The 9,386-nt window shown below is 42.4% G+C and overlaps 1 long non-coding RNA gene across 3 annotated transcripts in view; it reads right to left on the minus strand.

Annotated features, from left to right (window-relative positions):
- Positions 1 to 9,386, minus strand: part of LOC102399284 — a 211,810-nt gene extending 202,424 nt beyond the window's left edge. For all 3 annotated transcript variants that reach the window (XR_328346.4, XR_006547204.2, XR_003105533.3), the window contains exons 1-3: positions 9,251 to 9,386; positions 7,139 to 7,238; positions 14 to 85 (exon numbers count right to left, since the gene is read on the minus strand). This is a non-coding gene — a long non-coding RNA (uncharacterized LOC102399284). The remainder of the gene's footprint in view (positions 1 to 13; positions 86 to 7,138; positions 7,239 to 9,250) is intronic.

Here is a 9,386-nt window from a genome sequence, read left to right on the forward strand (position 1 = left end):
ATGTTTTATTTACCAGAAAATCCTGGTGATCTGCAGATAGGAATCTGGCCAAGTCACTTAGAATCAGGATTTGTATTGTCAGCACCTGCAGAGACCAAAGAAGAAAACAGCTTCTTAAAGAATGCCTCCGTGCCTCTTGCTGGGACTGTCTCTGCAGCTTGCACATGTACGGACTCTCCTGCTCTGTGATGGTTTGCAAACTGGGCCCTGCATACAAAGGGCAAGGAGGGACTGAAAAAAGAGGAGGACCATTCTAGATTAGTAGTTGGCAGGTTCAACGAGCAAGGGAACTTACATAGGAGGCTTGTTTTGCCAGCTCAAGACGAGTAGATCTCAGATCTCATCTGCTTGCCAGAATGTTAAAAGTTTATATAGAAGCCTTAACTGGGCTCAATCACGTCAACTGTCCAGATGGTCTTAACACCTTATGCTCTTAAGGCTGTATCCCTGAAACAGCTCCTGGTATGGGAATGCTGGGCAGAACAAACATTCCGAGGTCAGGCCCAACTTGAGGCTCAATGCCACATCCTCTTAATGGCCCTCTCCAACAAGGATGGGGTCTTTTGCTCCTTGAAATTTACAAAGTTTTTCACAGCATGGTATACCTCGACATGGTATTTTGAATGAGAAAGTCCATTTTGGTAATTCTGTCCACATTTCTCATTTGTGTGTTGGGCGTGTCTTTTTAATTCAATGGCCTCCAATCAAGGGAGGCCTCATGGCAGAATGTAGGTCCCCAGACTGTGGATCCCAATCCAGAGGGAAGGAGGTATTGGGAGGAGGTAAGGGTACTTTGCACAGGAAAAGGACATGAAAATTGTGGCCAGATGATGGACACATGGATGGAGATTATTCATAAGATGGCCATAACGATTTCCCTCCCTCTATCTAGGCCTCCATGTGATGTGACTTGATAGCTATTTCTACACAGAGATGAAGCTGATTTCTTCACTGCTCTAAATCTGGACTAGACTTGAGACTTATTTTGACAACTAGAATGCAGTGGGGAGCCTGAGGCCATCCCAGTTGACAGTCTAGTCTTTAAGAGGCCCTGCATGGTACTGGTCACTTTTCTGGAACCATACCTCTGCCATGTGAATAAGCCTGGGCTAGTTCGCTGGATGGTGAGAGGCCACATGGACTAGACACAAGCCATCCCCAGTGAGGCCATCCTAGCCCAGCCAGGCCCCGCTCATCCAGGGGCTGCCCATTCGTGTAGGGGGTGAGTCCAGTCAAGACCAGAAAAACCATGTAGCTGAGCCCAGCTCACGTTGTTGTCCAATCACTAAGTCGTGTCCGACTCTTGTGACCCCATGAACTGCAGCAAGCCAGGCTTCCCTGTCCTTCACTATCTCCCAAAGTTTGCTCCAACTCCTCCATTGAGTCGGTGATGCCATCCAACCATCTCATCCTCTGTTGCCCCCTTATCCTCCTTCCCTGAATCTTTCCCAGAAACCCTGATGGGGTTTTTCCAATGAGTTGGCTCTTTGCATCAGGTGGCCTTGGTACTGGAGCTTTAGCACCAGTCCTTCCAATGAATATTCAGACTTGATTTCTTTTAGGGTTGACTGGCATGCTGCAGTCCATGGGGTCACAAAGAGTTGGACACAACTGAGCGACTGAACTGAACTGAGGGTTGACTGGTTTGATCTCTTTGCTGTTCAAGGGACTCTGAAGAGTCTTATGAAGCACCAAAGTTCAAAAGCATCAATTCTTTGGTGCTCAGCCTTCTTTTGGAGAAAGCAATGGCAACCCACTCCAGTACACTTGCCTGGAAAATCCCATGGACGGAGGAGCCTGGTGGGCTGCAGTCCATGGGGTTGCTAAGTGTCAGACATGACTGAGCAACTTCACTTTCACTTTTCACTTTCATGCATTGGAGAAGGAAATGGCAACCCACTCCAGTGTTCTTGCCTGGAGAATCCCAGGGATGGTGGAGCCTGGTGGGCTGCAGTCTATGGGGTGGCACAGAGTCGGACACGACTGAAGCAATTTAGTAGCAGCAGCAGCAGCCTTCCTTATGGTCCAACTCTCACATCTGTACATGACTACTGGAAAAACCATAGCTTTGACTACATGGACTTTTCTCAGAAAAGTGATGTCTCTGCTTTTTAATACACTGTCTAGGTTTGTCATAGCTTTTCTTCCAAGGAGCTCACAATGGCAGCCCACAGAATCATGAACTAAGTAAGTTGGAATGATTTCTTATGCAGCACATGCCTTTGTTCTCAGAAAGATGGCTGTAAGCAGCTCTGGCATTTATTCTATTCATGTCAGGTCTGGTTTTATTAATAGTCTCTCTTTTTTAATAGTGGAGTGAAAGTCCCTCAACTGAATATCAGTGATCTTGCTTGGGTAATTAGCTCTACCACTGTGGTCAGGGGGTGAAACATGTGGTGGCCATACCTGGGTCCTTCCTAGAGGACTATGAGAAAGTGACAGTTGGCAAAATGTAAAAAATAATAATATTCAATGCATGATATGCTCTGTATCTCACTGCCTCTAATGTGAGAATTTGGTTGCTGTGATGTTTCCAACTGATTGATCATTCATTGCTTTGTAGATTCTGCCATCATCACGGCACCAGAGCAAATTCACTCATTACTTTATTCTACTTGCATAATTTGAAACATAGAAGACCATGAGAAAAAAATTCCATTAAGAGCAAATTTTGTATTTTGGATGCTTTAGTATTTGTATTTCTGGATATCTTATTTCCTACCATATATTAGCCCTGAAACATACCAGAGCTCTTCATGATTTCTCCCCAGAGTAAAGGAGGGATGTGTTGGCCAATATTTTGCCCTCACATGTTATGGAATGAGATGCATCCATTTTTATATAAAGTAGAAGGACACTAAGCAAAATGTGAAGAAAGAAATGTTGCTAATCCTTGAATAAGTGTAGAAAGAATCAACAGATAGTGGCCAAAAGAACACTAGTTCCTTTCATCTTACTTAATAAGCCTTGTCTTCAAGTGTTTTGATTTTCTCTAGCTGACTTGCGGACGTGCTTGACTTGAATTCATTTGCCTTCAAAAATAATGAAGATTGGGAGGTAGACATGGTATGTGAGTGGAAAATCCAATGGACAGAACTAACAGGGTTTAATAATTTTTCAGCAGAGGAAGACTGTTTGGGTTCCTTCTGCTAAAACACTGGTCTTATGATGGGTAATTCACCAGATCATCCCTGTGAGTAAACCGTTCAGGAATGAACCATAATATATTCACAGGATGGGCTAGCCTGCAACTGTTAAAGTAGTGTTTCTAAGGAATATTAATTGACATGGATAAGTGTACATGATTCTTTGCCAAGTGAAAAATATTTCTAGACGTATATTATGTCATATGTACGTATATGTGTATGAAACGAAATATGACCACTGGAGCTTCTAAAGACAGACAATTTGAGCACATTTCTCCCTTTAATGCCTCTTTATGTTTTACAGCCTCCCAATGCTATGAAGTGTCACTTTTGTAATTATGAAACATAAAAATGAAAATGAAAAATATGTCAATTAACTATTGTAGTACTACATAGAAAATCATGCTGTCAAAATATTTGCAACTAGAATAAAACAGTTCTCTAGCTCCTCAAGATGTGTCCCTCTTGTGTGAATTTTGAAATCAGCATTGCAGTCTGATGGTGATATTCTTCTGTGGACTGCCAAATCTAAGTGAAACTAACTAATTACTGACATCTACAGAATATCCCCTATATGCCAGACCTTGTTCTAAATAGTTCACATGCTTAAATCCACGTGATACTTATAACATCCTATGAGGTAGTTACTATTATTACCACTTTATACATGAGAAAACTGAAGCACAGAGATTTCAGTTAAGATGGGGTGAAGTCAGACTCCAGAGTTCTTGCTCATGACTATTCTACAGTTCTCTTCTGTCTTGTGAGAGAGGACATTCCAGGTACTACTCATCTTGAAAAGGAAGGGCTTCTCAGAGAGAAAAGCAGAACTGTGAGTGCAGAGTTCAGGTAGTCATGAGAAGGCCTTGAACTCCTTCCCTTTGTCTAATCAAAGAGAAGTTCATCTTGAACTTTTTAAGGATAGCTGAAGGGGGATGAGGAAAAGAAGAGACTCCAGCACAATCTCTGCCTTATAGGATCCCATTTGTAATAGTTGAGACACAGTGTGTGTGTTAGTTGCTCAGTCATCTGACTCTTTGCGAGTGCAGCCCGCCAGGCTCCTCTGTCCATGGAGTTCTCCAGGCAAGAATACTGGAGTGGGTAGCTACTCCCTTCTCCAGGGGATCTTCCCGACTCAGGGATCGAAGCCAGGTCTCCTGCATGGTCGGAAGATTCTTTACCATCTGAGCCATTAGGGAAGAACATACAGTACAAGTGTCCAAACTGATATCATAAGACATGCTGTCCATAGAACACTGGTTATATACTAAAATAAAAGATTCTATACTTTTGTAAACTTGAGAATCAGTGGATGAGGAAAAGCTAGAGGTCTGTTATAGGACTTCTCAGAGCCTTTGTTAGGCTCATGTTATGTTTTAGTATCTATGGAATATGTATAGTATATACCATTTTCCAACTTTGTTCAACCAACAAGCATCTTTCTCGTGGAACATCCTCTAATAGTTCCCCAAGTTAATATTCTGTGGAACAAAATTTGGGAAACATTGGTCTCAAAAAATAGTACTCTCTTTATTATAGTTTTCACTTTCCTCTGATCTTTAATTTTTTTTTAAATCTTATCTCAAGTGTCCTCTGGAGGTAAGGAAAGGATTTGTATCCCTGTTTGGATATGTTTATTAGAGGAAGGGTAGCAATCAATTGAGGTCAACATAATAGACAGAGCCACGAGCACCTACAGGAAATAAATTTTGGTGAGAGAATAGAATGATGTCTAAAATGTCATCCAGTCCTCCAGAATCTCTCTCTCTCCTTGTATAGTAAACCCTGGGAGCCTTTTTGTTAATGAAGCAGTGTTTCCTTCCAGTAATATTAATTGAATTTGGTTCACTGAATTGTAGGACTTCCTTAATGATACATGCAGTTACCATATGGCAGAGCTCATCATTAGAGATTTAAGTCAAAAGACTTGATGGCCAAATATTCTTTATCCATTCCTCTGTTGATGGACATTTAGGTTGCTTCCATGTCTGGCTATTGAAAATACTGTTGCAATAAACATTGGGATGCATGTATCTTTTGGAATTATGTTTTTTTCCAGGTATATGCTGAAGAGTGGAATTGCTGCTGCTGCTGCTGCTAAGTCGCTTCAGTCGTGTCTGACTCTGTGCGACCCCATAGATGGCAGCCCACCAGGCTCCCCCGTCCCTGGGATTCTCCAGGCAAGAATTCTGGAGTGGGTTGCCTTTTCCTCCTCCAATGTATGAAAGTGAAAAGTGAAAGTGAAGTCGCTCAGTCGTGTCTGACTCGTAGCTACCCCATGGACTGCAGCCCACCAGACTTCTCCATCCATGAGATTTTCCAGGCAAGAGTGGGGTGCCATCCCATCATCTATTACTTGTATGTGTAGCTTTTAAGAAACCTCTGCACTGTTCTCTATAGTGGCTGTACCAATCCATATTCCCACCAACAGTGCAAGAGGGTTCCCTTTTCTCCACACCCTCTCCAGCATTTATTGCTCATAAGTTTTTTGAAAATGGCTAGCCATGAAATTAAAAGACGCTTACTCCTTGGAAGGAAAGTTATGACCAACCTAGATAGCATATTCAAAAGCTAGAGACATTACTTTGCCAACAAAGGTCCATCTAGTCAAGGCTATGGTTTTTCCAGTGGTCATGTATGGATGTGAGAGTTGGACTGTGAAGAAAGCTGAGTGCTGAAGAATTGATGCCTTTGAACTGTGGTGTTGGAGAAGACTCTTGAGAGTCCCTTGGACTGCAAGGAGATCCAACCAATCCATCCTAAAAGAGATCAGTCCTGGGTGTTCATTGGCAGGACAGATGCTAAAGCTGAAACTCCAGTACTTTGGCCACCTCATGTGAAGAGTTGACTCATTGGAAAAGACTCTGATGCTGGGAGGGATTGGGGGCAGGAGGAGAAGGGGACGACAGAGGATGAGATGGCTGGATGGCATCACGGACTCGATGGATGTGAGTTTGAATGAACTCCAGGAGTTGGTGATGGACAGGGAGGCCTGGTGTGCTGTGATTCATGGGGTCACAAAGAGTCGGACATGACTGAGCGACTGAATTGAACTGAACTGAACTGATTCTGACTGATGTGTTGTAAAGCAACTATACTGCAATAAAAATTTTAAAACAGACATGATGGCCATTACATTCTCATTTATCATATGGCAAAGAAATAAGAGAACTTCAAATAACTCAAACGTCAGTGTGGACAGCCCTTCCCAGAGCCTGTTTCCTGCTCATCTTAAAAAATGTTGTAGAGTCTGTAGTGTGTTTCAGTTTTACGGTCATGCGTGGAAAGATGTTGAAAATTCATGTTAGAAGGGGACAGCCAGGTAAATTACAACTAGGAGCATCACTGTTATTAGCTGACAAATATTCAGAAAAGATTTTATAATTGCCTTAAAATTGCAATCGTGGTTTATTTTCAGAATAGTGGAGACAGAACAAAAATAGCAAAGGGAAAGCACAGAAAATCACTAAAATAACTGCCAGGTGAGCTTAGTGAGGTAGGTCATCCTAGATCATCCAGCCACCAGTCAACCTGCTTCCTGAATGGACCTAGCAATACAAGTTGAGCCAGCCCAATTCAAAGAACCACTCAGCCAACCCACAGAATGATGAGCTAAATAAATGCTTACTGTTTTAAGTTGCTAAATTCTGAGATGATTTGTTATACAACAACTAACTAATCAGTATTTGTGGCATGGTGAGGATCTGGGGTCCTTCCCTTGATGATTGAACCCCACTCTGGCTCTTAAGGTCATCACTGATCCTTTGAATTTCTGACAAATCCCTGCATCAGGTCCTGTGGCAAGCCACCTCATATCCACTGCAGCAGTATTGCCCAGTCCCTCCCAGCAGTGGCCTCTACAAGCTTGGTAGCGCTCAACTCCTGGTACCTTCCATACTCTTTCACAGGGAGTATATAGAGATTTATGAATTCCTTCTCTCCTGGATAAGAGCCAAGGGAGTACCAGGGTGCCACCTCCTGCTCTTTCTCACCTTCAGTCTGCCACAACTCCATTTCTATTTGACAGCAGCTGCTCTGTGTTGCCAGATGGGATCCAAGTGAGGCTGTCTCTTTCTAGAATTCCAGATGGGGCTGTGGAAATAAGTTGAGACCATGTAAATAAGAATCCCCCATCACCAGTGTTTGGTAGAATCAAGGCAGGCTGGAGTATAGAAAAGCTTCATGCTAAAAGAAAAAAGGAAAGCTTTAAGAATGTGCTGACTGAAGGTTTTACTGGCATAGGAAATCTGGCTGCAGGCTAACTAGAAGTGGGAAGTCGATGTGGTTGGTTTGGAAAGCATATTTGGCTTTCTCTGGTTGGTCCTCGGTTGGAAGCTTGAGCAAAAAATAGAAAAGTTGGCAATTATTAGCTTAGTGCTAATTGTTCTGTGCCATTTGCTATAGAGTTTGTGTTTTCACTCCCCGAACTGGCTGCTGCAGAGGTTATGAGTCAATATTCTCCTGTCCTATTTCCTGTACCAGTCATTGTCTATTTGTATATTCAGCCTCTCAGTCCCCCTTTCGGTCATCCTTTCACTTGCATGATGTTGAGACCAATTTCAGGAAAGGCTACGTATCCAGAGTGTCACTGTTTGGCGATTGTTCGATTGCCTCCATGGTCAACTGTACTGTAAGATCATCCTGACCTTTTTGTTGTTGTATCATCTTGGTGATTTGCTGGCAAGAGAGCAATTTATCCAGTTATGATCCTGGATAAAATGCCTTAGGCCAGTATCGTGATCTCTGACAAAGAAAAGAATAATTAACAGTCCCTATAAGATAAGATGTCTTAGAACCAAGAACCCAACTGCCCAATCTAGGCCAAGTGAATGAATCCCATTGGCCATGGAAAAAGCCAAGTAGTTTTTTTCTGAAGGCACTGTATCGCCTGTTCTACTTTGCCTGTTTCATTAATCTAAGTAGAGCAAGAAGTGTTAGCAACGGCACAGATGCCTCCATGACTAGCCAACAAGAAGTCTAGAGCTGTGCAACTGTTCATCACTAACTTGTGCCAATGAGTTAATATCAGTCTGTATTTCATTTAGGATGGAGATGGTGATGCTAATAACTTCTGCCAAAGTTAATAAGCTTCTTAGAGTACTTTCTACTTGAATGATTCACACCATTGGGAACACTGCTCTGATTGTTCACATAAACAATTAGTCAGTAATCTCCCCAGTTGGAATGCTTGAATCATCAAGGGTAGGCTCATTTGGAAACTTGCATCTGAGCTGGAATTTTCTAAGTTGGTGATATATCAAATTAGGGTCTTTTTGTATAGGCAAGTCCTGAAGTGCTTGAGGTATTAGTCTGGGGAAAACAAGATCAGACATTCTGGTTGCAAGGGAAGTGGTACCCAGTAAGGGGCACATGGAAATCCAGGAGAAAAGGAGCTGTTAGCAACAGGAGATCAGTGACTGAGTTACAGGTTTAGATCTCTATGAATCTCTTCCAGGTGACAAATAGCTGACTCATCATTCCATAAAGGTTGTTGAATGCAAATGTAGAACCAACTGTAATAATTGGTTCTTTTTCTTCAAGAGAGAACACTACCAAATTCACATGTTGATTTATTTAAGTTCATTTCATTATGTAGACACAAGGGCCATTGGCCATGATTCCCTATGATCTTGTTCGATGAGACTGGAATTGTCCAGAGGTTTTTATCATGATGATCATGGTGATGGATGAAATATACAGCAGCCAGTAAGATTCAGGTTAGTGGCGACTATTTGGGTGTTAGAAAGTGTGCTTTGATCTAAAAATTATAATAAAGAGGAGAGAAAAGGGGCCAGGAGGGATGGACAACAACCAGGTAGAAAATGAGAAGACTAAACAAGTAGATGAATAACAAAATAGGAATTAGTCTGGGGTCTTAGCACCATACCTTGGGCAGAAGCTGTCTACTATCCTAAGTCATCCGCATATTCCAAAGGTCCTACGTCAACTGTTTACTTCCAAAGGTTGGCTGTGAGTAGAGGATTTCGGAGAATCCTAAATGTAAGGTCCCTTATTGGAACAGCCTGCCAGCTTGTCAGCTATCTGGAATTCTGAATTAGGACCGACTCCCTGGAGTTTCACTGCCGTATTTGTTGTTACAGTACCTGATGAGGTCCTTTCCAATGAAGTTCAAGAGTAGGTTTTCTCTGATGTCTCTTCTAATACATGAAATCTCCTGGTTTCAGATCATGAGGAGGCTGAGGCTGTGTAGGAAGAAGATGCAGGAAGGTAGGTTTAACC

Source organism: Bubalus bubalis, chromosome 21, assembly GCF_019923935.1.
Source record: "Bubalus bubalis isolate 160015118507 breed Murrah chromosome 21, NDDB_SH_1, whole genome shotgun sequence".
Taxonomy (NCBI): Eukaryota; Metazoa; Chordata; class Mammalia; order Artiodactyla; family Bovidae; genus Bubalus; species Bubalus bubalis.